This window comes from Balaenoptera physalus (genome assembly GCF_965194825.1).
Source record: "Balaenoptera physalus genome assembly, chromosome: 4".
NCBI classification, from domain to species: Eukaryota; Metazoa; Chordata; class Mammalia; order Artiodactyla; family Balaenopteridae; genus Balaenoptera; species Balaenoptera physalus.
Genome location: NC_138891.1, coordinates 30,042,319 through 30,069,473, shown reverse-complemented (window position 1 = coordinate 30,069,473; position 27,155 = coordinate 30,042,319). Strand labels below are relative to the sequence as shown.

Sequence of the window (27,155 nt, the reverse complement as noted above, 5' to 3'; positions counted from 1 at the left end):
GGATTCCTGTGTTGGGACTCATGCATCCACGTGGGTGAATGTTGGGGTTACAAATGTATTTTAGCAAGTAGACAAATTCGCAAACACAGAATCCGTGAAAAATGAGGATCAACTGTGCCAGAATACTCACTGTCCCTGATAAATGTTTATGCTCAGAGAAACATTCATCAAAGTTCTTAGGAAATATTTTAGTTAATTTTTCCTTTATTTGTCATAGTCCTGGTGATTTGCCTGAAGATATTAGACAACAGTATAATGTTACGGGTCATAATTTTGTAATTATTTAAATTGTTTGCTTGACTGTAATCTTACTTCTTTAATTTGAAACTGGTATCTTCAAGGCCAATAGTTCTCAACTGAGGATATATGTATGTCAGACTTACTCATAGAGTTTTATAAAAATACAGATGTCTAGGCCTTATTCTTTACTTACTGAATATCTTTATGTCATATTCTTGGTATATTATTTGTATATTATACGTAAATATAATGTCTCAGGGTTATTCTCTATAAAAATTATGCTTATCTTTTTTTTATAAATCAGGTATAACATTTACTGACTTTTTGAAAATGGGCTTAATCAGTTATCCCTAGAGATAATTTGGCTAAAATTATACTGATATGTGGAATGACTTTATTATCATGTTTCGCATGTCACAGAAACAACTAACATTTTGTGTCACTTACAGATTCTCATTATGAACTCTCATTAATCCTTTCACACTTAAAAAAATTCAATAAGAAATTAACAATAGCCTTTAAGTCTCTGTCATCTACAGTCTTTGTTTTACTCTGATGCTGTGTGACAACTCTTCTATAAGCTACCAGAGGTTTTGTTTTCACCAGAGTGTGTCAGAACACCATAGAAAAGGACTAAACCAGGCACTTCACACTATTGACCATTCAAAGAAGAAACTCTTGGGTAAAGGCTTCTGATGACATCACTTCAGCAACTTTCAGACTGGGCTGAGTCAAGAAAAAACCAGCTTCATGAGACTTTTAACCCCAAATCTAGTGAAAAATGACAGTTTGATAGACTCTGCTTCTGTAAACAGAAATGAAACTTAAAAATACTATCCGCTTTCCACTGACCCCTCCAGAAAACTTTTCATGTTAATTCGGTTATTTACATAGACTCAGTAAGAATCTGTCCTCATTTCTATCAAGATACAGTTAGAAAAACTGATTATACAAACATGTCCTCACAGAGTGTTATAGTAGAGAATAATGCTCATTTAATCAGGTATGACAAGCCACGTTTAAGGAACTATGATTGACTTTACCTATAAAGCTGATGCCTGCAAAATCCTCTCAGAGAAACTGCCCTGGCACCTGGCTTTAGAGTCTCAGCCTTACAGGTGGTAAGAAAGTTCACTTCTTGGCATGCCAAGAAACCTAAGGATATTTGGGGGATTTACAGAGAAGGAAAATTCATCCAAATGTATAGATACTGCAGGTGAAATCTGGTGTAAAGGATTTTTTTGGGGCTTGATTTCCTATCCTCAGGATAAAAAAATTATAGAAGGCTTTAAAATTAAAATCCAATCTGAGATTTCTCATGACAATTTCCAGAAAGAAGTTCATTTTTTGATTATTCAATATAGTATGGCTCTAGATTATTCAAAATGATCTTGAGAAGGAATATGTAGTAAATTAAGACCTTTGCTGTCTATATGCGAATAATCAGTCCAAATCTAATGAACCATCCTTATTTTGTGATCAAAAATAATCTTTCTTTGAGTTTATTAAGATCACAAAAATGGGAAAATTATGGATAAAAGAGACCACTGGATATCTTTTCAGTGGAACACCATGACTTCTGGAGATTAACTGATCCTTATTTTGTCTTTGACTAGGGTATTTTACAGCGCTATAGAGATGCTAACTTCTAAAAAAGTAATAAATAGTATCGCAAGTAATTTCTTCCTATAAAAATATAACCTGTGTCTGATGGAACGCATTTGATCAATGCACATTGACCTGGGCATATTGATTAATTTTTCCAGTTTGACATTCATTTGTAAATTCATTTTAATATTTCTTATCTCACTATAAACCTGTGGCACTTTGACTTTTCTTTGGATCAGTTTTGTTCTCTCTTTAATTAATGAGTTAAAATCTTTGACACATGTTCATTTTATATCATATGAGAATCATGATTTCAACATTTTGTTAGAAAATTATCTTCTAACATTTTTTATTCAAGAAAACATTTTTTATTCAAGAAAGAAGTTCAGGTTTTGGAAATTGGAAACAACAAACAATCTATTGCTAAATCAACATAACTGGAAAGTATGATATTCTCATGAGTGTGAAATTACTTACTATATTCGCTATTTATATCAATGTGCCAGTTTTCATAACTTTCAGTTATCATCACAATATGTACAGAGGAGCCTTATTAAATCTTTTTTTTTTTAAATTATTTTTATATTTGGTTGCATTGGGTCTTTGTTGCTGCATGCAGACTTTCTCTAGTTGCGGCGAGCAGCGGCTACTCTTCATTGCGGTGCGCAGTTTTCTCATTGCGGTGGCTTCTCGTTGAGGAGCACAGGCTCTAGGCATGCGGTATTCAGTAGCTGTGGCACATGGACTCAGTAGTTGTGGCTTGTGGGCTCTAGAGCGCAGGCTCAGTAGTTGTGGCACACAGGCTTAGTTGCTCCGCGGCATGTGGGATCTTCCCAGACCAGGGATCAAACCCGTGTCCCTGAATTGGCAGGTGGATTCTTAACCACTGCGCCACCACTTAAATCTTTTTTGATGGTATGAGCACAGGTATTCTTAAAAAGCCATCAGTAAGACTTCAGAAGTTGAAGATAGAAAATATTTATCAAGCGGTTCATGAAAAAAATAGTGGTAAACATACTTAATGGACAGAGAATGTATACTAGACAGAATGAAAGACACATGTTTAAAATGAGTTCAGGAAGGTACACTGCCAGCTACAAATGTTTATGATAGCACAGACATTTCTATTTGGGCATAAATCTGAACTATATCTTCCTGATCTAGGACAACAAAAGACAAAGTATAATAGGATCTAAGAGCTTATCAGTAATTTCAAGGCCAACATGTGCAGTGGCATGGGAGCAATATAGAGCCTGATATGGAGCTTGGGTCCATACAGAGGAAGGTGCTTTTAGACTGAAGGACAAATGAACTCAAGGTCTCAACTCTCAAGGTCCTTTACCTGTATTTTAAGGGCACTGCACCATGCTTTCCCATAGCCATCCATGCTCTAGTCTTGCCCTTTTTTGTCATTAATGATCAAAGGCCAACTATACTAATAGAAATTTGCATATATGCATTTTTATTTAACTGACAAAAAAGACATGTTTGAACTTCCAACATTTTCCTTGCTGATATTGACCTATGCTAATATCTTTGCCATTCATTAGTGCATTAGTATAAAGAAAGGAGATACATGTGCCACTATTTTAATATCCACAGTCTTATTCTGTCCACTTCCTTGAAAATGAGAGTCTACATTAAGCAAAATCATTGCCATACACTTCCATGGGGTGGAATTTGGGGACCTGGGAGGAGGAAAGTCTTGTTTTCACCAGGAGGAGGTTACAAACAGACTGAGCAGAGGGTGAAGAGAGAGAACAAGATTAAAAGGGATCCATAATTGAGAATTTTTTGTTTCACTGTTGCTGGATAAAACTAGCTGAAATGGAGAAAAGACAAGTACTTAAATGATCTCAAAGGGGGAAAGTGTGTATGTTATGGTGTCAGGGTTCTCTTTGAAAGAATAAAATTTTCTTTTAGAGGGGATAGTCAAGAAATCTCAATTGGCAAAAGTTAAATTATATTATTATTAAATTTAAGAAAACACAAAAGTCTGAGAAAGTACAGAGTAAGCTATGTATTACAGATATTTCTTTAGGTCTTTTGCTACATTTCTCAGGGGGAGAAGAATCACTGCTAACAAGACACGATGCACATTTTCAATTTTTCCTGGACTGGAAAACATTGCCTAAAAGTATTTCTAACACTATGGGATGCGACTAATGGGCCATAGGAATGTTAAATTAGACCCCCTTGTCTTAGTTACATTTAGCACAATTTACAGTTAAAGATAGATAAGACACTAATCAGCTAGAGTAAGAGGACACAATTTTGATGGCTGGGAACCTGTTTTAGAAAAATGGTAGAAAGTTTTCAACAGGTCTTAAGGGATTGTTTTCTAGAAACAAAGACATGGAGAAGTGGGAAGACAGAAACCTTTGACTATCTTGCCGATTCTCTGGGACTGAGTGACTAAACTCCATTTGAAATTCCACCTGGAAAAAAATAGAGAGTACTGACAGCCCTATACCCCAGTGTGGGGGTTATATGAAGTAGTATTTACATAAAGTAGAATTTTGATAGGATTTCTGCTAATACGGATCGATTACAGCATAAACTCTAAAGACAACATTAAAGGGTTTGGCTTGCTCTATATATCTCATAATTCAATTTTCCATACAGTGGGCACTGTAATATGATAGACACTTTGCTGTGCAGGGGATATAGAGCAGGTAAGACAAAGTCCTTTCCCCCAAAGAGCTCAGAATATATTGTATTGCAAGGCTTTGGCATTTTATGGATTTTTTTTTTTAATTGGGAATTTTACAACAGGAAGTCCTGCTTTGTTAAGGTCAGGACATTCGAAATAAGACTACTTTTTGCTACAGTAATTATTTCATTAAAACAGGACAAAATGCACAGAACAAATTATTGATCTGCATACTAAGTCAATTTGGCTTTGTGAAAATGCTCTTATAGTGACCTTATTTTCCTCATTTTGTTACAGACCAATGGAAAATTCATCATGAACTTCACTTTGAGAATCGCTAAGTTTGACACATAAAAAGGGTTTGCAGTGTTACGTGTCCTATTCTTTCAACTGGAAGAATATGTCACAGCACTGGGCAGACAAGGGGCGAGAGGGGAACAGATCATATAGTCACAGACAGCCTGCATATCATCTACCAACAAGAGATAAGTTAAGACAATATCCAATTTTAAAATGTAACACACTTCTTGAGGGCTTCCTATCCACTTTTGATATGTACATGTGAATTTTTAATCAGATCATTTCATAACCTCTTGATAAGATCTGGTGCACTAGTAGAATTTGCATTTTTATTAGGGGGACAGGGAAAGGAAATTTTGAATTGCTAGGGACAGAACTATTGGAAGGTTGAGTCTGAATGGGTTTGAGGATCTGAGGATCACATGTGGTTTTAGGCAGCTGGAAGGCAGGTCATAAGGAGAATTGGAAATGAGAAAAGATCAAGAAAAATATTGGGAGAGAGCCAAAGATAAACTCATGAATTCCTACTGCTTTTGGTTTGTTTTTGGTTTTCTTCTTAAGATGCTGTTCCAACTCTTTTAAAAATAATCACCCCCCCCTTTTTTGACAGGAACTTAAACAGATGCATATAATATAACATGGAAAAAACTAAGTGGCTCTGGTTGAAATGGGGAAGAAAGATCCAACGATCTAGCTGTAGGAGCTGTGCCCTCAGCAATCATAGCTGCCTACATTCAAAACCAATGGTTTTCGGAGAAAGATAAAGACTGCAATAGGACGAAACTCAGGGAACTGATATAAATATTCTGAACTCATGAAATGTAAGGAGTGATTTGTGTCCTAAAAACATGTAGTTTTGCTAGTGCTTACATTTAGCCTAAATTATCCTGCAAAGCTGACATGTAAATTCTAAGGTGACAGAAAGAATAGCAGAGGAGATTGAATAAGATGATAAATTGAACGTGCACCTTTCCCCAGAACAAAATTTATTTAGTGTAATGGATTGAATGTTTTTGTCCTCCCCCAAATCCATATGTTGAAATCCTAATTCCCAACATGTTGGTAGTAGAGATAGGGCTTTTGGGATGTAATTAGGTCATGGGGGTACAGCCCTCATGAAAGGGATTCATGTCCTGAAAAAAGAGACCCCAGAGATCTCCCTTGTACCGTCTGTCATGTGAGGGTGAATCAAGAAGACAGCCATCTACGAGCCAGAAAGTGGGCTCTCACCAGATACCAAGTCTGCTGGCACCTGGATCTTGGACTTCCCAGCCTCTAGAACTGTGAGAAATAAATGTTTGTTGTTTATACCAGTCTATGGTATCCTGTCATAGCAGCCTGAAATGACCAAGACGTTTAGGTTCTTTAAAAATAGATACAAGATACTGAGGGGGAAAAACATGTGATTAGAAGAAACTTTGAGAAAAAATTCTGAAAGATAGAAAGCCAAAAAGAAAAAATAGACAAAAAATATCTACACAAGACAGCTTTGGAGGTGGAGGTGGCTCAGGTCTTAAAAACTCAACCAATATTCCACACAGCAGTGAGCAGGAACCGGCCCTAGTGGAGTCTCAGATAATTAATTGGAAAGAATTAATTGGAATTCAGAGTAGCCATGTGTTCCATAAAGAACTGGTAGAGAGAGCAGTGGGGAGGGAGGAAATAATCAAAGAAATAAGGATATTTTTCATTGTCAAAAAAATGAATCTCAAAATTGAAATGATCCACATACTGAAAAATTTTTAAGTAATTTGAAAATCTTGATTATAGTTTTTACTCCAAGCTATAATATCAAAATCTGCTTGATGTTATGAGCCGAAACCAAACATCTACAAAGAAAAATCAACTATTTTTATACCTCATCATCTGAATACTATCACCTATGCTAACTAGTGTTAACATGATATAGTCTTCTGTTTTCTATACGTTCACTTAAATAAAAATATATACGTACCTGCCAGGAGAGTGATTTTCCTAATTTTTTTAAAACAAAAATGAGATCACATTATGCCATATTTTTCTGTACTTTTTCTTTTTTAGTATAATATAAATGGATCCACTGATAAGGCTATAAGGAAAATGTTCATTTGGCTTAAAATTTTTTTTTTAATTTTTAATTAAAAAATTTTTTAATATTATTTTCATGAGGCTTTCAGTTTCTTCAGCTCTCAGTTTACCTCCTTATCTATCATTTTATATCATATCACCTTGTTTTATTTTATTCTTAATATCTAATTGCTCTCTGAAATTATCTTATTTATTTTTATATATTTCTCATCCTCACTAGTATATGAGTCACCAAAGACACACTTTCCCTTAGAACTTGCTTTAATGCCAACATTTAAAACAGGACGTGGACACTGTACGTATATGTTAAATGTCTGTTGAATGAATAATGAATAAGCTCATTCTTTTTTATGGTTGCCTAGCATTTCACAGCATGAATGTATCTTAACTTATTCAACCTTTCTCCTCTTTTTTTTTTTTTTTTTTTTTTTAAACATTTATTTTTTATTTTTTATTTTTTTAATTTATTTTATTTATTTATTTACTTATGGCTGTGTTGGGTCTTCGTTTCTGTGTAAGGGCTTTCTCTAGTTGTGGCAAGTGGGGGCCACTCTTCATCGCGGTGCACGGGCCTCTCACTATTGCGGCCTCTCTTGTTGTGGAGCACAGGCTCCAGACGTGCAGGCTCAGTAGTTGTGGCTCACGGGCCTAGCCGCTCCGCGGCATGTGGGATCTTCCCAGACCAGGGCGCGAACTCGTGTCCCCTGCATTGGCAGGCATATTCTCAACCACTGCGCCACCAGGGAAGCCCCAACCTTTCTCCTCTTAACTGACAATATAGTTTGCTGATTTATTTTTGCCACTCATATAATGCTACAATAAACATTTTCCTGTATGTATCTGTAGTTTTATTTCTGTTTGATAGATTCTCCAAACTGAGATTATTTGGTGAAAGGACATATGTGTGTGTATATATATTTTTTTCAATTTTAATAGATACTACCAAGTCTGTTCCAAAGGAGTCATAGAATTTCATACTTCAGTCAGCATGTATAAGAATTCCCATTTCCCCACCTTCTCATCAGCACTGGGCATTATATATTAAACACATATACACATATACACATTTTTGCCAACCTCATGGGTTAAGAAAAACTAATATGTTACTAGTATTTCCATTTTCATTTTCCTGATTATTAGTGAAGTTGAACACCTTTTCATATATTAATACCCATTTTTCACTGGCATCTCCTGTGTGACTTGCTTGTTTATATCACTGCCAAATTTTTTTATGTCTTTCTTATCAACTTATTTGTTGTTGCCATATATATTACAAATATTTTCTCTCAGTCTTATCTGTTCTTAGACTTTGTTTATGGTACATTTTTCCACATAGGGAGTTTAAATTTCTTTGTAATCAAATCTCTTAATCTTTTCCAGGATGTTTCCTTTATTGCTTCTGAAGTTCTCTCCCCCTCCTCCTCAACATGGTTATACAAATATTCTTCTAATTGTTTTGCAAATATTATGTGTCTTTTACATTTATATTTTTAATCTACCCAGAATTTATTTTTGTAAATGGTATATAACAAAATGATCTAACTGCTTTTATACAGATGGGTAGCTAATTATACCAAGTATATTTATCAAGTAAACAATGGACTGAAATGCCATCTTTATTAAATGTTAAGTTCCCATTTGTACATTTTGGAATTCATTCAGTTCCATTAATCTATTTGTCTATTCCTGTTTTAGTAAGTTTCCTAGGTATATAATATTGATTATTAAAGCTTTGCAGTATATTTTAAATCTTGTTGGGTGGGTTCTTCTTCATTAGTTATCTATTTTAAAGAATGTTGGGCAATTTTCTATTAAAATTTTAATATAGATTTAACCTATTTTAGTAGGGATTCTGAAAGACTTTTAAAGTTAATTTTTATAATCACTTGGAAGATTGACGTTTTAATGAATTGAGTTGACACTGTGATTGGTTTCCCATCATTTTTTATTGCTTCTCATGTTTTGAACTCTGAATTCAATTATTCGTTTGTTCACCATGCATCCCATCAGCTTGGAAAAATGCTGAATCTCTCTGTGTCTCTAGGGTAGGGCATGTGACACACAGTAATCAGCATTATCCCATCTCGTGGCCCATGTTTATGGACGGTCCTGTGACCCAAACTGGGCAATGAGGCACAAGGAGAAAGTAATTGTGGGCTTTTGAGAAAGAACTTTTCTTATTTCTATAATGGAGCTCCCATGTGTAAACTGCTCTTTCTTCCTCAAGTCAGTTAGAAAGTCAATAGCCCCAACATTGTTGGCAGTGTCTAGAGATCCCCAGAGGAAGCAGAATGGGATGAAACTGCCAAGTTGAAGGCCGAACAGAAAAGCAATTGAGCCACAGAATCCAACTCTAAACTTCCAGTTTATAAGCCAATAAATCTCCTTTACTTATGCTTCTTGAACTTTAGCGTGAGTAAGAGTGACATGAAGGCTTGTTAAACTCATGGGTTCCTGGACCCACCTCCCAAGATTCTGATTCAGTAGTTCTGGGATAAGTCCGGAGAATTTGCATTTCCAACAAGATCCCAGGTGACACTAATGCAGCACGTTCACTGACCACATTCTTAGAAGCAGCGTCCTGCACTGTTGCAGCCAGTTTGAGATTCATTTTCTCTTATTCGCAACCAAATGCATCCTAAGTGATACACCATCCAGGAGTGTCTTCTGTTTTTTTTTTTTTTTTTTTCACTCAGGCTCCTTGTCCATCAATAAAATGTATTTGTTTCTTTGTTTATTTACTTAATTTTATACTTTTCTTCATTTATATCCCTTTCCTTTACAGTTAATTTATTCCTTACATTAGTTAGAAGTTTTGTCAACCAATATAAGTACTACAAGCGTTTATTTTTTTGCCTCTGTGTAACACGTATGTGTGTGAGTGTGCACATGTGCACGTGTGTGTACTATATATCTATAATTTTTGGACATTTATTGGTGTTCAGACAATTTACTAAAATGATACTGAAAGATGATTTGCATTATAATCGCTTTGGTTTTCAAGATATAAAATTTGTCACATTCAGGATTCTGGCAGAAAACAGCACACTAAAGTTTTCATTGATGAAAGTTTACAATTTACAGGCAATTTACAGAGGCGTTAACAGGGTTAAAGGAACATGGTTGAGATAGGGAGGCATTTAAGTGAAAGATCAAAATAAATATTTTTCATACATGCAGAGATTCATAAGGTTTATCACACTGAACACTGACAAAAATTGAGAATGTACATTAGCAAATCAAATAATGACCTGAAAAAAAGAAAATGTTGGAAAAAGACAGAACAGAGAAAAATAACTTCATAAAATGAATAATTGAGTAAAAATAATTGATGATACCCTTTCAAAGAATATTCTCATAATATTACTCATAGTAGTCCAAATGATTACATTTCAGTGGTGACAGGTGTGAAGGATGAAGAGACATAGACAAGGTTCTCATCTTATGTTAAGGAATAGATTGATACAGCTACATCCAAATAACAGTAGCAAAATGAGTTGAAATATGTATATTAAGATTTTAAGGATATACACTAGGCGGAGAGAGAGAGGATTTACGATTTCAACACACAGATGGGAAAAACAACCAACAAGTGATCTTGATGGATCAAATCAAAAGGAGTTGAGGAAAACCCAGCAACAAAGCAGAGGAGTATAAGTATAATAAGTGATATAAAAAAAATGATATGGCAAGGAAAAATTTAGCATTACAATTCACAAAAAAATAGATTAAATGCTCTACAACAAAGGTTTAAAAATGTAGTTATAAGCTTTTTAGAAAGATAAGTATCTAAAAAGTAATGTTGTAGAAAGACTGAAAATTAATTGATGGAAGTTAAGTACTAGGCAAATGCTAACTCCAAGAAAGCAGCTATACTAATATTGAGATTAGACCAAAGAGAATTTAAGGTGAAGTTCATTAAAAGGGAAAAAGAGGTATATTGGATACTGATAAAGTTATGAGACAATAAAAGTTACAAAAGTCATGAAATTTTGCTATATAGCTTTGGAAATTTTCAGTGTAAAAACGGATTCAGACATCAGGGGAAACTGACAATTTCACAGTCATAGTGGGAGAAACCAAGTGATTAGGTGACTAAAAGCAGAGAAAGATAAAAATCAAGGGTAGCAAACATTTTCTGCAAAGGGCTAGATAGGAAACATTTTAGACTGGAGGACCATGCAGTCTCTGTCACACCACTCAACTCTGCTGTTGTAATGTGAAAGCAGCCAAAAATAATACAAAAATGAATGGGTGTGGCTGTGTTCCAATAAAACTTTATTTACAACAGTAGGGGAGGAAAAATAACATTCCCTCTACCCTTTGAATTCTTGCTTGCTCCTCTTGATTGCTCCTCTGTACTCCCTTCACTTGAAGACTCTGTCCAGACACCCAAATCTCATTCTAACAAGAGTCATCATGCTGGATTCAACCACAGTGAAGGCCTAGGCTGACTCAGGGGAGAGAAGACACTGCCCTAGAGATTAGAGGAACTCCTACCACCATCCCAAAGCAGTATGTGTGCACCACGTGCATTAATAGGAATATTTAGTCCTATTAAATATTAATAGGAATATTTAATCTATTTAGATTGCATATAATCTCTTTTTAGGTTTATAATCCTGGAAATGTAGTTTGGAAAGGTTACTTTGATCGGTTCTCACGTGTTAGGACAGTCAGTGGAGTGAATGCCACGGGCTCAATATCAGTCTTAGACCACTTTCCACCAAAGTAGCTTTGACAATGAGACGGGCATATCTTTGGCCCTTTGTCAGTGGACATGCTCTTACCATCCACCAGAGCTCTCTGCTCTGAAGACACAAGGAGCTTCATACAATTTGCTTACTTCAAATATCTCAGAAGTGTGTCTGATATTCTCAGGGACACATATCAAGCTGTCTGAGTAGTATCAGTAAAATTTTTTTCACAGGAGACTTAAAGTGAAGGGGTGGGTGGCCCTCAGCATCCAACAACAAGTCTCTCCAGAAAAAGCCCCTCTCTCTCTATTAACCTACTTCTGGATGAAGTCTGAGTCTGCAGTTTACATGGGGTGGAGGTGGTTGATGGGCAAGGATTGCAAAGTTGACTTTCAGGACCTTCTTTGCAGGACTTACATAACTTGGAACAGTCCCTCACAGTAGAATGTGAGAGTATTTGCCACTGATTTCGTGTGTGTGTGTGTGTGTGTGACCTCAGCCAAACCTGAGGTAGATAGAGTTCCAATACAACATTTTGTTACATGAAAATTTTTGGTATCCATGGAAATTTCATTTTAAAAAAAACACGTAATATTTTACGCAAAGAAAAATCTAGTGAGGATCCCAAATCAGAAATCACTCAGGGTACCTTTCAGGCAGTAAAGTGTAAAAATAAAGGCAAATATTTATTTAGATATTAAGAAGCCTTCTCTACATAACCCTTGGGTTAACTTTGGGAGATCAAAGCTAAAATTAAATTCCAATTAGAAATGAACAATGAGAACACTACCCAGTTTATCATGTGAATGTGATTGAAATGCTACACAGAAGAAAATATATAGCCCTTAAAATGTTTATTAGAAAACAAATAGAACTGAAAGTAAGTGTAAATAAAGACAGTAAAAGACAGGTATGGCTGGGCTGTAGCACTATGCTGTCAGGTTATATCTGCACACAGTTGGTTGTCATAGTAACAGCTGAGATAAAAAAGGTGGACTAAGACGGGGTGAGATTGGGTACACATTATATCTCACTAATCAAGATTAGGAGAAAACATCGATCTTCTTAAACATCAAATGAGATACAATGCCAAGAGAATTATTCAATTTGGTCAGTATTTTCTCATATTATCTACCTGAAGCCATTCTACAGTTGAAAATAAAACAAAACAGTTAGAACATACCAAAGTGACCTTGCAATTGTATGAAAAGGAATTAAATTGGTTTAAGTAAAGCACCAAGCAGACTGCAGTTAAATGAAATGCTGGTATCGAAAGTTAAGTAATTCCATCCTAATTCACTCTGCTGTAATAAAACATTTAAGCACACACATTATGGATATAAGGTCACCCACTGTTTTGAGTCTCCCAAAAAGAAGCTCATAGCTAAGTTATAAATTAATTTAAAAGATTTTATAAAATTGTAAATGTTTTGCTGAGCCTTTAGAAATGCTTCCATGGGAAATTACTAAGAATGCAATAAAAATATTTGAACAGGCTTAAACTGGCAATTTAAACTTTTCTAATGTGAAAGATGATTATTTTTCAAAATCAGCTCAGCATCAGAATTTTTTTAAGATTTGAATCCATTCAATAAATAATAAGATAATTTAATAATTTCTCAAGATATTGTTGCTTTTCTTCTCCCTTTTTTACTCTTAGTAGAAAATTTTGAATGATTTCAAGAAAACAAACAAACAAAACAAAACAAAATGTATACCCTTTTGAGGTTAAGGTAAAGTTGAGGTTAAGGTAAATTTTAGGGTTAGGTTTATTTTATGTCAGTTTGTTCTGTCTTATTCACCAGTTTAAATATGCAGTCACACTCTGTTCAGTTTTTGATGACTACTGTTATGAATTCCCTCCAAATACAACATTGATTGTTATGACAATGCAAAGCAGAAAAATGAGTCTTACCCTGCCAAAGAATCAAAGGATAAATATATTTAAGAATTATAGATAAATGTAATAAATAACTTAATTAATTAATAATAAAAGGAGAGGTTTGGATTTATTCTCTTTTTCCTGTCCTCAGATTGGAAATGCAAGGAAGGGAGAAATAAGTTCTACCAAGGGGAACGAAGTTCAGAAAGACCCCATAGAATGTGTAAGGCTTGAAATAAATCTTGAACGGCTTGGTGGTGTTTGCCAGATGGGCAACAAGAGTATGTGCATGTGTGCCCCTTTTCACTGGCTCCATCCTTTCCAGCTAAAGAAGAAAGATTAGGGTTATGGAAACAACAACTATGTATTATGTGGAGTAAATTACTCTGGGCATGTCTTTCGACCTCCCAGATATAACCCTTCTGTTGAATGTAGCATCACAAGAGGGAATCATTTTCACTAGTGTGTGTTAAATGTTGGTTCATGTAAATAGGTTCTGCTGGCATTGTATTTGTAGTTGTACAGTTGTTTACTCATTACAGCAATTATTACCATACCACATCCATTGAAACTAGTGGTCAATTAACTCAGTGCTTTTAACCTTGTCAGGAAAGGGTAAATAACATCACCTTAATAACAGGTTTGAAAGCAATGACAGGAGTGTAAGAGGGGATAGAAACTAGAAAAGCCGTAATAACATACAAGGATGTTTCACAAAGCAAAAGAAGAATATTTATCTGAAAATTTAATGAAATACAGAATATCCACCCCAAAGTGGGCTCTGAACAATTTATCATATTTCGAGCATATTCCTCTAAATTTAGCACACTTTCTTTTTTGAAAAGAATGTTTAGTTAAAATTTTCATATGACTAAGAAAATTTTACCATAGATTGAAATGATCACCATGAATTCTAACAAACGACTTATGAGTACTTTTTATGCTCTGTGGATTTACCCCTACTCATTTCCTTGCATCTTTCCTTCTTGGACAAAACTTCAGTCAATCTGAGTTTTGTTTCGATATTTTCTTGCTAAAGTCTGCATCTTTCTTCCTCTTTTTGAAAATCATCTGACATCAAAGCATTTTTACTCATATTGAAAACCCTCATCAACTGCTGTTTGTTTCTCTTTGGTAACATCACCAATCCCCCTGGATCTAGGCAATCTTAGCAGGATATATTCCTTTCCCATGTTCTCCTATGCTATTTCCTGCAGTGTCTGATGTAAAACAGATTTTAAAGTTCATAATAGAACAGAGGTCAACATGAAAGACTCTAGGATCCTGGCCTTTGGTTTTTGCTTCTGGTCTTTATTATTATAACAAACAGTTAGTTGAACTATTACTTTCCATGCCATGTAAAAATATTAGAATGACAGCCCTTTCTTTTTAATCATAGATCAAGATTTTCAAATACATAAGAAGAGATATAAGAGAAAAATATAACAGTAACACAAAATAATCCAAATGAACTGATTCTTAAGTTTCTAAATAAACAGCAAGCATACCATCAAAGTCTAAGCTTTTCTCCTTCTCTCCTGGCTTGATCCAGAATGTGTCATCAAACAGTCTAAGGCCAGTGCCTCTGCCTGTGCTTTGGATTCTATTCCCTGCTGCTTCATCTGGGAACCTACACTAAGCATTTTCTTTTTCTTTTTTCCATTTCAAAACAACAACCAGCCTTGTCCCATCTCCACAGTACCCATGGCTTCTGCTTAACTCTCTTGTCTTCTACACAGCCAGAATTCTATAGTGGGTGGCCATTCTCATCGCTTCATTCTCACCTTCCTCTCCCTCCTTAACCCACTCCAGTCTGTTTCTATCAGCATCACGCTACCCCAGTAACCCTTACTAAAGCTTTCACCAAATCCAAAAGCCATTTTTCAATGCTCCTCTCAGCAGCAGTCAACGGAAAAGGATCCACCTTCCTTCCTGAAATACTCTCACCTGGGCATCAAAATCCTACATGAGGGGACAAAAAATTATTAATTTCATACATTCCCTGCAGATCTCCCCCGACCATGTCCTTCCTCTCCTTTCTTATGGTCCTCTCCCCAATCTGAGAAATCCTAGACTCTCCTATTCCAAACTCTATATCAGGCTCCCCAGCCTGGGGAGCTTGCACTGGGAAGATGAGCCCCTATAACATTTGACTTTGAAAACTAAGGAGGCTTATGTCTAGGAGAGCCAGATGTCTATAGGAAAACGAGACTCTGCTTTTCAAAGTCTCATGCAAAAACTCACCCTGAGTCCCAGCACAGAGGCAGCAGTCTGAAAAGCACCTGAAGGAGATTCATTGACTAATTTTAGGGCAGATGCTAAGGGGAAGGGATCTGTTGGAACTTTCTCTGGCTACAGAGGAGCTGGCAGGCATTTTTTTTTTTTTTTTTTTTGGTGGGGAGGGCTCACCTTCTACCTGGCTGACCTGGTGCTAGCAGGTACCATTTCTGACTCTCCCCATCTAACTGACTAGCACTGCTTGCTCCCCCTAGGGTCACCTGTGGGCCCAACCCAGTGACACTCCTCCAAAGTGTCCCCTCTGCCTCACCAGTCCTGGTGGGTGCCCTTGGCCAGCACTGGAGCTTCTCCAAAACAACTCCACCCCCAGCCAGACCCTGTGGGTACTCTCAGCTGGGACTGGAGTCCCTCCAAAGTAGCCCCCAATCCTGCCAGTTCTGGCAGGTGCTCTCACCCAACACTGTAGCCCCCTACAAAACAACCCCCTCCCCACCAGTCTTGGTGAGGCACTTGTCTGGTACTGGCATCCCCCCAAAGTGGTTCCTTCCCAGGGTCTGAGCCCACATATCAGAGTAGCTACAAGCAGTTGTGACTAGGCCATATAGCCAGTTATAACAGGGCTCAACCCCACACATTAGTGTGTCCACATCATTTGCAGCCCAGACACACAGCTCATACAAAGGACACTCCTGGAGTGAATCTAGCAGCTGGGGGCATGGCACTACTGTGCCACCCCAGGACACCTACACAAAGACACACTTTTAAATCCAGGAAATGTAGCTGATATAACTAATACCTGAAACAAACTCATAGAGTTAGGCAAAATGAAGACACAAAGGAATATGTTCCAAGTGAAAGAGTAAGACATAACCTTAGTAAAATAACTAAATGAAATGGAGACAAGCAGTCTTCCAGATAAACAGTTCAAAATATTAGTCATTAAAAAAACTCCCTGAACTCAGGAGAGGAAAGGAGGAACACAATGAGAACTTCAACAAAGAGACAGAAAATATAAAAAAGAACCAATCAGAGCTAAGGAATACAATAACGGAAATGAAAAATATACTAGAGGGAACCACCAGCAGATTAAATGATACAGAAGAACAGACCAGTAACGTGGAAGAAAGGCTAGTAAAAATCACCAAACTGGAACAGCAAAAAAAAAAGTAGAAAAAAAACAATGAGAATAGTTTAAGGAACCTCTGGGACAACATCAAGCACGCTAACATTCTCGTTATAGAGGTCCAAGAAGGAGAAGAGAGAAAGAGACAGAAAACCTATTTGAAGAGATTATGGCTGAATACTTCCTCAGCCTGATGAAAGAAATAGACATTCAAGTCCAGGAAGCACAGAAAGTCCCAAACAAGATGAACCCGAAGGGACCCACACCAAGACACATTATAATTACAAGGTCAAAAGTTAAATATAAAGAGAGAACTTTAAAAGTAGAGAAAGAAAAAACATAGTTACAAATAGGGGAGCCCTCATAAGACTATCAGCTGACTTCTGAGCAGAAACTTTATAGTTCAGAAGGGAGTGGCACGACATATTCAAAGTAGTAAAAGGAAAAAAAACTTACAACCAAGAATACTCTATCCAGCAAGTTTATCACTCAGAATTAAGGAGAACTAAAGAGTTTCCTAGACAAGCAAAAACTAAAGGTGTTCACCACCACTAAACAGACCTTACAAGACATGTTAAAGGGACTTCTTTAAACAGAAAAGAAAAAAATCATAACTAGAAATATGAAAATTACGAAAGAAAATAATCACACCAATAAAGGCAAACATATGGTAAAAGTAGTGGATCAACCACCTGTGTAGCTAGTATGAAAGTTAAAAACAAAATTAGTAAAATCATATATATCTACAATAATTAGTCAAGGGATACACAAAATAAGATATAAAATATGACGTCAAAAACAAAAAACATAGCAGGAGGGCGGGGGGTGTACAAATGTAGTGCTTTTAGAATGTGCTCAAACTTAAGTGACCTTCAACTTAAAATAGACTGCTATATACATAGGTTATTACATAAGAGCCTCATGGTATCCATGAGCTAAAAACTGACAATAGATACATAAAAAATAAAGAGAAAGGAATGCAAGCATAACACTAAAGAAAGTCATCAAATCACAAGGTAAGAGAGCAAGAGAATAAGAAAGGAACAAAAAAAAAAATAACTAGGAAACAACAAAATGCCATTAAGTACATACCTATCAATAATAACTTTAGAAGTAAATGGATGAAATGCTCCAATCAAAAGACATGAGGTGGCTGAATGGGTAAAAAAAAACAAAACCCACATATATGCTGTCTACAAGACTCAATTCAGACTTAAAGACTTTCACAGACTGAAAGTGAAGGAATGGGAAAAGATATTCCATGCAAATGGAAACAAAATATAGCTGGGGTAGCAATACTTACATCAAACAAAGTAGACTTTAAAACAAAGACTCTAACAAGAGACAAACATGCACATTACATAATAATAAAAGGATCAATACAAGAAGAAGATATAACACTTGTAAATATATATGCACCCAACATAGGAACAACTAAATAAATAAGTAAATATTAACTAGCATAAAAGAAGAAATTAACAGTAATACAATAATGGTAGGGGTCTTTAACAACATTGATGGGCAGATTAACCAGACAGAAAATCTATAAGAAAATATTGGCCTTAAATGACACATTAGACCACTAGAACTTAATGGATATATAAAGGACATTCCATGCAAAAGCAGGAGAGTAAATGTTCTTTCCAAGTGCACATAAAACATTCTCCAGGACAGACCACATGTAAGATTGAAATCATATCAATCATCTTTTTTGACCACAATAGTATTAGACTAGAGATTTACTGTAAGAAAAAAAAACTGCAAAAACAGATGGGAGTCTAAACAACCAATGGGTCGCTGAAGAAATCAAAGAGGAAATAAAAAATACCTGGAGACAAATAGAAATGGACACAATATTTCAAAATCTGTGGCATGTAGCAAAGGAATTTCTAATAGGGAAGTTTATATTGATACAGGCCTACCTCAGGAAACAAATTAAAATCTCAAATAAACATTTGAACCTTACCCTTGATGGTACTATAAAAAAAAAAAAAAACAAAACCCAAAGATAATAGAAGGAAGGATACAAAAAAGATCGGAGTAGAAATAAATAAAATAGATACTAAACAAATAAAAAAGATCAACGAAACTAAGAGCTAGTTCTTTGAAAAGATAAACAAAATTGATAAACCTTTAGCCAGACTCATTAAGAAAAAAAAAAAAAGAGGATCCAAATAAATAAAATCAGAAGTGAAAGAGAAATTATAATTGATACCACAGAACTACAAAGATCATAAGAGATTACAACAAATAATTATAGGCCAACAAATTGGACAACTAGAAGAAGAGTATAAATTCCTAGAAACATATACTCTACAAAGACTGAATCAGGAAGAAATAGGAAATCAGAACAGACAGAATACTAGTAATTGATAATCAAAACCTCCCAATAAACAAAAGTGCAGGACCGGATGGCTTCACAGGTGAATGCTAACAAAATAAGAGTTAATACCTAACCTTGCCAAAATATTCCCAAAAACTTGAATAGGAAGGAACACTTCCAAACTAATTCAACTAATGCCAAAAAAACAAGCAAACTGACTAAAAAATGGGCAGAGGACCTGAGCAGACATCTCTCCAAAGATGACATAGAAGTAGTCAACAGACATATGAAAAGAAGCTCAGCATCACTAATCATCAGGGAAATGCAAATCAAAACCACAATGAGATATCACCTCACACTGGTCAGAAAGGCTATCATGAAAAAGAACACAAATAACAAGTGTTGGTGAGGATGTGGAGAAAAGGGAACCCTGGTACTCTGTTGATGGGAATGTAAATTGGTACAGCCACTGTGGAAAACAGTATGGAAGTTTCTCAAAAAACTAAAAATAGAACTCCCATATGACCCAGCTATTTCACTCTTGGGTATACATCCAAAAACAAAAACAATAATTTGAAAAGATACATGCACCCCAATGTTCACAGCAGCATTATTTACAATTGCCAAGATATGGAAGCAACCTAAGTGTCCATCAACAGATGAATGGATACAGAAGATATGGTATATATATATATATATATATACACATACATATACAATGAAGTACTACTCAGCTATAAAAAAGGACGAACCTGGCCATTTGCAAAACTTCAATGGACCTAGAGGATATTATGCTAAGTGAAATAAGTCAGACAGAGAAAGACAAACATCGTATGATTTCACTTATATGTGAAATTATACTCCATATTGCCCAAAGTATTTTCATAACTACTTTCTCTAGATTTTTTTTTATATGTCTATTGGGTATCTACCACAGGGTCCCAAGTTTAGCTAGGGGAATATTTGGGGAACCTGGAACAATGATGATAATTTATGTTTATCTACAGCCTATCCAACTGTAATTAAACATGAATTTTTAGTTAATGACAAATCATTATGAAACTTAAAATCTTGATTGAGCATTTCATTCATATCCCCAGCCTATTAACTTTTCCATCAATTTTATTGTCGTTTTATAAGCTGGGATTTGGACTTGTTTGGGACTTGTTTTCTCCCCCTTTTTCTTTTTTTTGGTGGTGGGGGTTATGTCTTAGACTCACATCTAAGTGAGTGGAGGAAAGGTTGTGGTTCCAGGAGGCATGACTGCATTCAGAATTGTTTCTATAACTGCAGGGAGAATATACTTGCAGGTATTCCAGGCCATAGCTGAACGTTCCTCCCACATGACTTGCTTAGCTCTTACTTTCATTTTGTGTTAAGCAAAAAGTCATTTGAGGGCTATTTAATGCTCTGGTTTGTGTGTTCCAATACCAGATAAAAGTTAAACAGATGAACCATTTGGAGGGTAAGGATTGGGAAATCCACGGCTGCTAAAATGCTTTAAAGTTTCAGAATGGTTTTGTTTTTTTAAACCCATTTTCCATGTTCCAGCAGCTGCGGGTTTTCCCAGGGCTCCCTCTGTGGTTCAAAAGGGAGCTGCTTAATGCTTAACGGATGAGCCAATTGAGTTTTTAAATGCAAAATTAAACTTAAAGTGCACAAAGAGCACAGGGGAATCCACAGCCAAGAACAGGCTGAAGGAGGAGCAGGAGCTGCAAGCACTGGGCTCTGGGGAGACACAGCCTCTTTTACTGCAACCAGCGGCCAATGCGAGGAGGCTACAGGCACAGCCATCTTTTCATCAACCCTCAAACAGGCTGTATTTATACTCCATATTGCCCAAAGTTTTTTCATAACTACTTTCTTTAGATTTTTTTTATATGTCTATTTTTCTTTAAGAACCGAAAAAAGGAAAAAAAAAAGAGATAGATGGATGGGTTCTCTGGAATACAAGGCAAGTATGTTTTGATCTCCATCAGGTTTGTTCTCTCAGTGATGGTGAGAGAATTTGGTTCCCTCAGCACTTTTTTCCTCTCAGGTCTCTAGGTACTTTACCTCCTGGACCCCAGACACTCAGCAAATCATCTAGATTCTCAGAACATTGTGCTTTGAAAGTGAGAAGACAGGACGATCGGGGACTTTGGTTGGGATACAATTTGCCAAGTCACTGGATGAAGTTTTATCATTCACCGAAGTATTTGAACATAAGAAAGCATTGGATGTGGTGCTCAAAACTGAGATTCAGAAAAGACATTAGGGCCAATTTTGATAAAATCTTCTTTGATTCAGGACAAATCATCTTAAGACCTTAAAGAAAAAATGTCCATGTTATTGATATGTGTTTTTACTTAAGAGGCTCCCAACATCATCAAGACTAAAATTCCGTGGGTGTACTTTCTTTTTATTGGGTGCAATAAACTAACTGTTGAATTCCAAATTATGGAAAGCTTTTTTGGGGGTCAATCTCATGATTTCAACGAGTTTTTCATAGCAATATGTACACTGGCGTTCCAGAATGGGATACAGCCCCAGTGAAGCTCATCAGACCACATAACTTCCCAGATTTCTGACTGATACATACTAGAAGCATGAATTCCTTAGCATCTTTGGGAGGTTTGTCACTGGCTGTCTAGTGTATTTTAATTGCATTTAAGGGATATTTAGGATAATCTTAAAAAAGTGCTGAGAAATGACAAACCTGTCAGAAAACTGACATTGCTCAGATCTTGTATTCATACTTGGCTTTTACGCTAGGAAAACATTTAAAATCCTTTAGTGCCTCACTTTTGAAGAAACCATTCTAGTGGATAGTAACCAAATATCCTGTTATCATGCTGGCAGAAACTTCCCAATAGGATACCAAGAAGAGGGTGCTAGAAAGCTTCAAGTTCACACTTGATATATCACCAAGTCCAGCAATGACAAGTAAAGTCACAAGGGTAAATAAGCCTAAAAAAAGACACAGGCATATACACATATATGTATCTATGTGTACACACACACACACACACACACACGCACAAACACACCTTTCAAACCTTATCTAAAGTTGCTACTCAATTACAGATTACATTCCTTAGGCATTTTTACCTCTTTCAAATCTCAAAGTAAATCTTATTATTTTAGATTTTGAGAGCTATCATGGCTCACTCTCACTTACTGCCAAAAAGAATAAAACAAACAAACAGAAAACCAACAAACTATACAACAGACCATTATTATTTGGTCTCAGTCTTCATTCTAAAACTTGCCAACTCTTGTTTCATGGAGCAGTTATTTTACCTTTATCATTTAAATTTAGAGGGTTGATTATGAAATATCAACTTCTAAAAAATAGATTGAGGGTGAATATTCCTACACTGTATTTGTGTATTCAGAGATTTGTACCTCTTAGGTAATCAAATCCACTTGAGTCATTGACTACATCCAGCCTTGTCAGTTTGCCTGAAGGAAAGCTACTGATGAGGTTGGGCTCCTGCGAAAGCAATCATATGGTTAATTGCTTTAGTGTGAACCTAGCCGTTGTGATTAAAGCCTAGGACCTGCGTTTAGGTAGAGCAGAGTTTCTGTGCTTCAAGGCACTCCTTGACAGATCTAGTCCTCTCCAGACCTTGAGAAAATGTGCTGAGGCATCAGCATATTTCCCTGAGGAGTTACAGTGTTTGGGGGATCATTCAATCATTAGACCAAATTCAAAGAAACTGGGTTAATTTGAATATGTAATCATTAGATCACATATTCATATATTTGTTACCTCTTTGAAGGGGTAACAAATATATAAATTTATAAAAATATATGAATGATAATCTCTTTGATTATCAGAATGCAGATTTAAATAAACAAGAATATATTCAATACCTGACATATTATGTGCTTGAATTTAATGTGAATTCTGCTAACCCCTGAAGCTTCTTATACCTGTCTTCTAATGATTATACATGCCTGTATATCGCTACTGGTGCACTCTTCTTGGACATAAATTAAAAAGACAATCTGTTCTGCTTTTTAATAAAATGAAATGACATCTTTTCAGAATTCCAATTTTAGTAATTTCTTATAGAACTTGATTAGCAATATTTAGGCCACATTTTTTATACACACACACACACACACACACACATACACACACACCCCCCAACATGTACATGTGTGTGTGAATACATACATAGATTAAATTTAATGCACACAATATTTTTAAACTTTTGTTTAATCTTTTTCTCTTTTTGCAAAATTACATAGACTCAAATCAATATATCTTTCCTCTCCAGTGAAATCAGAGTTCACTTTTTATAAAGAAATTCTAAATCGTTAAGCAAGTAGAATACTAGCCTTTTCTTTTTTTTTAAATTACCCAACATGCTTCTGGGGCTTTCACAAGTGGAGGTTTACATGCATTGAAAAAACAAACAAAACAAACAAAAAACAGCTATGTTACAGTAATTCAAATTCAACACCATTCTGAGTGGATTTTTAATATACTCATGGGAGTCACACAAGGGTAATTGATGATGACTTCCAATTACTTGCATCTTATTTATCTTAAAATCTATTCCCTAATCTGTTACCACATTATGGACAATAACATCATTCTATCAATTGTAAAAACAATGGAGTTTTACTAATTTAACTGTATTTATTGCCCCTCTATAGCCTCATAAAAAGTGATTCCTGTGTATATAAGGTATTTTAGAAACCCTATTTTCTCAGAAATAGTGGCAGTTATTAAGACTTACCATTTTAAGAAAATGTGAACAAAAAAGGGGACATATTATGGTATAGCCCTCATCATTTTGCATTGTTCTCCAAACAGTTGCCTTCATTTTCTGGGTGGATCTCTGAATGTTAATAGGGGACGCATCACGTGCAGAAGCTGGGAGCACGCAAGCCATGTTTGGCACACAGATTCTTTGTAGGAAAAAATGTTACACAAAGCATGCTGCATCCAGTGCTTTATTTCAGAAATGAAATCTTATTTTTTGACCAGTTTGACTCAATATTTCCTACCATGGGAAAAAAATCTGCTCCTAAATGGGTTAAATATTAAAATTGAACGGGAAGTAATAGAAACACATAACCTCTATTCCCCAAAGCAAAAATCAAATATGCAAATATGAAAATGAGAGGACTCTGCTTCTTCCCTTTACACAACTGATTAAATTGTCACTGCTGGAGATTACATGGGGTTTTATTCCCTTTACAGCCATATTCAATTGGACAGACAGAAAAATATATTGCCACAGACGAGACCCACCACCTGGGTACACTGTGCTTCCAGTTGCCTGTAGAGGTCTTGTCCAAAACTTTGCAGCTAACCCTTTAAAAAAAGAAAAGTATGAGATGTGATCATTCATGATAGACTTGGATGATCTCTGAAGTCTTTTCTAACTTGGAGATTCCAGTAAGACAAAAACTCCTCCTCTTATTACCGGACACTAGCCTGCAGTTTAATTCCCATGTAACAAAGCCTTCGCCAGCACATTCCCTTTTTATATCGATCCTAAAAACATTTCATTCATCTTGTGTGAGACTTTCATTTTTTCCAAAATATCAGAAGCTCTTCTCTTTCTGTGTTTGCCCTTTATTTCCTACCTGATGGATACATTTATTTCCTGGCTTATCAGTTTTGACACTGAGCCTGCCCCCGCCCCCAACTGTTCCTTCCAGATGGAAATATTTGATTTTTGCAAAAATTGGATATAGAAACAGAAGGATTACCTTTGCTGCTCTTACGTCTTGCCACGATTCGGAAATGGTTCTCGCAGTCTGTCTGGATGTAGTAGAAGTTAGTACTCAGATGATGTCGCCTGCCTGTGTCACTCGGCACTGCGGGCTGAGCAGAGAGCTGCCTCCAGCTGAAGTCTAGGGCCTCAGTGTTAAGGACGCACAGAACTACTTTGTTAATGAGGTCGTTTCTCTGGTGCATAGAGACGTAGCCACAAGGACAGGGAGATTTAACAACTAAAAAATGTGGTAGGGTGAGGTTTTTGAATTGGAGCATTCCAAAAAAAAAAAATAACAACAGCAAAAGACTAGTGAGCAGATGCTTTCTTTCAAGGATAAGTGAACAGGAAGAAGTCTATTTGCCTTTAGATTTGTAGTAGAGATACACGTGTTATTTTGCCGCAGAAGTGAGGAAGAGATTCCCCAAAGAATTTTTAGATGGCTTGATGTGTGGCTGGAAATAGTTTTGTTTCTCTTGTTGTTTTATCCATTCAGCTAAATGACACTTATGGAGGTTTTTAACTAAATAAGATCTCTTCTGTATCTGTTGATATAACTGCAATTTGAAAAAAATTATTTTCTCTGATTGGGTGAATGAGTAAACAATCAAATTTCTCACTTCTAGCATCCAGATGGGTAAATTTATAATAAAATCAAGTGATGTCTCTCTGTCCCAAACCCAGAATTCCATATGCATTTTAAAACACAGACATATATCATGCTTAAACAGCGTTCTGTTTTAACTTGAGAATTTTAAAAAAATCATTGCTTTCTAACATCATGTATGTGCTTTTCTTCTAGTAAATTTGCCCAATTAAGATATTTTTTTGCTGTCAAAATTAAAAGCAGAGTTGTGTGTGTTCTACTGGCTTGAGCATATGTACACTTCAACCCTTTCTTCTCTGTGTTTGCTTTTTTTCTGTCTTTCTCATGTTTCTTTGTTTTTCTTTTGTTTTCTTTTCTAGACTTCCCAGGGTTTTTGTTTTATCATATTGTTCTCTTTGCATTGTTCAACTGCTCTTTGACAAAAGTTCCATATTTAATCTAATTTTCTTGGTTTTGTTTAATTTCCCCATAGTTTTATATTGTTGTTCTTTTTCCTTTCTTTCTCTTCTTGGACATTGTGCTTTTTTATGAAAACAATTCCAAAAGTCAGAATAGTCAGAATATGGACAAACTTTGCTATTGAGTGTCCTTACCTTTTCCTATTTTGGCTTCGAATATCTTAATTCCCTCAATCAGTATTGGCCATTTTTAATCATCTTTTTATCTACTGCATTGCCTTTTCTATTACTAATATCCTTGTTTCATTTTTCCCTGATGCCTTAATTTCCCAGGCTTCTAGTCTCACTAAAATGTGACCACCATTTATTCAACACTTAGTATAAGCACTGTGTCCAATGCTTCATACATATTCACTGTGTCCAATGCTTCATACATATTCCCTGGAATTCTTACTACAACCCTGAAAGGTAGGCATTTTTATCTCCATCTGATAGAAGGAAAGACAGAGGCCCAATGATTAAGGTACTGCCTTAGGGCCACACAATAACTGTGATAGCAAGTATTTGTTCCCAGACCTATCAGGTACCAAATCACCCACTCTTTCAATTAAATCATATTGAGACAAAAAAAAAAATCAAAAGTATGTTTTGAAATGCTGTTACGTATAGGGGAAAATAAAGGCCACAGATATATACTTCATTATTTGTATGCACTTATACCTAAAATGATTAAGTAGAAATTTACTCCGTATGTCTTCCTTTTGATAACACTTACCAACTGTAGTTTTATTTGTGATTTCAGAAAAAGAAGCTCTAAACTCAAGTTACTATCTCTAACAAAATTTTTAACTAAAACTACATCCAAGTTTTCTTTGTACATAAACCAATTTACTAATACATGGTTGTAAATGTAAACAAACTGTGAGAGCAAGTTCCTATTAGTAAAATAAACAAGAAATGGCAACTCTAGAAGCATGAAGAGATTTGTGTTGTCTGCAAACCCATTGCATCCAGTAATGACATCAGTGATCAAATATGTTTTTACAGTTGTCAAAGTAGTGGATCAGACACTTAATCCTAGCCTGCTTGCAGCTGCTTTTCTCTGTCCTTCCCTCCCTGTATTATATTTGCTTTCTGAGAGAATAAAAGAATTATGTATTCCTTTATGTTCTTCATTCAGATTTAGAAACTCTCATATTTTTTGCTATGATGATGGAATGTAGTTATTATTCTCAAAACAGTTCAGTTTGCAAGTTCCATAAACCCACCATTTAATCATTATTACCTCCTTCGTCTTAT

At 35.7% G+C, this 27,155-nt stretch overlaps 1 long non-coding RNA gene across 1 annotated transcript; it reads right to left on the bottom strand.

The window, feature by feature from the left end:
• Positions 1 to 417: 417 nt before the first annotated feature.
• Positions 418 to 26,267, bottom strand: LOC309659531. The gene is made up of 3 exons (XR_014262867.1): positions 24,847 to 26,267; positions 7,624 to 24,445; positions 418 to 7,266 (listed from the first exon to the last, which is right to left on the bottom strand). It is a non-coding gene; the product is annotated as an uncharacterized lncRNA (long non-coding RNA).
• Between the last annotated feature and the right edge of the window lie 888 nt (positions 26,268 to 27,155).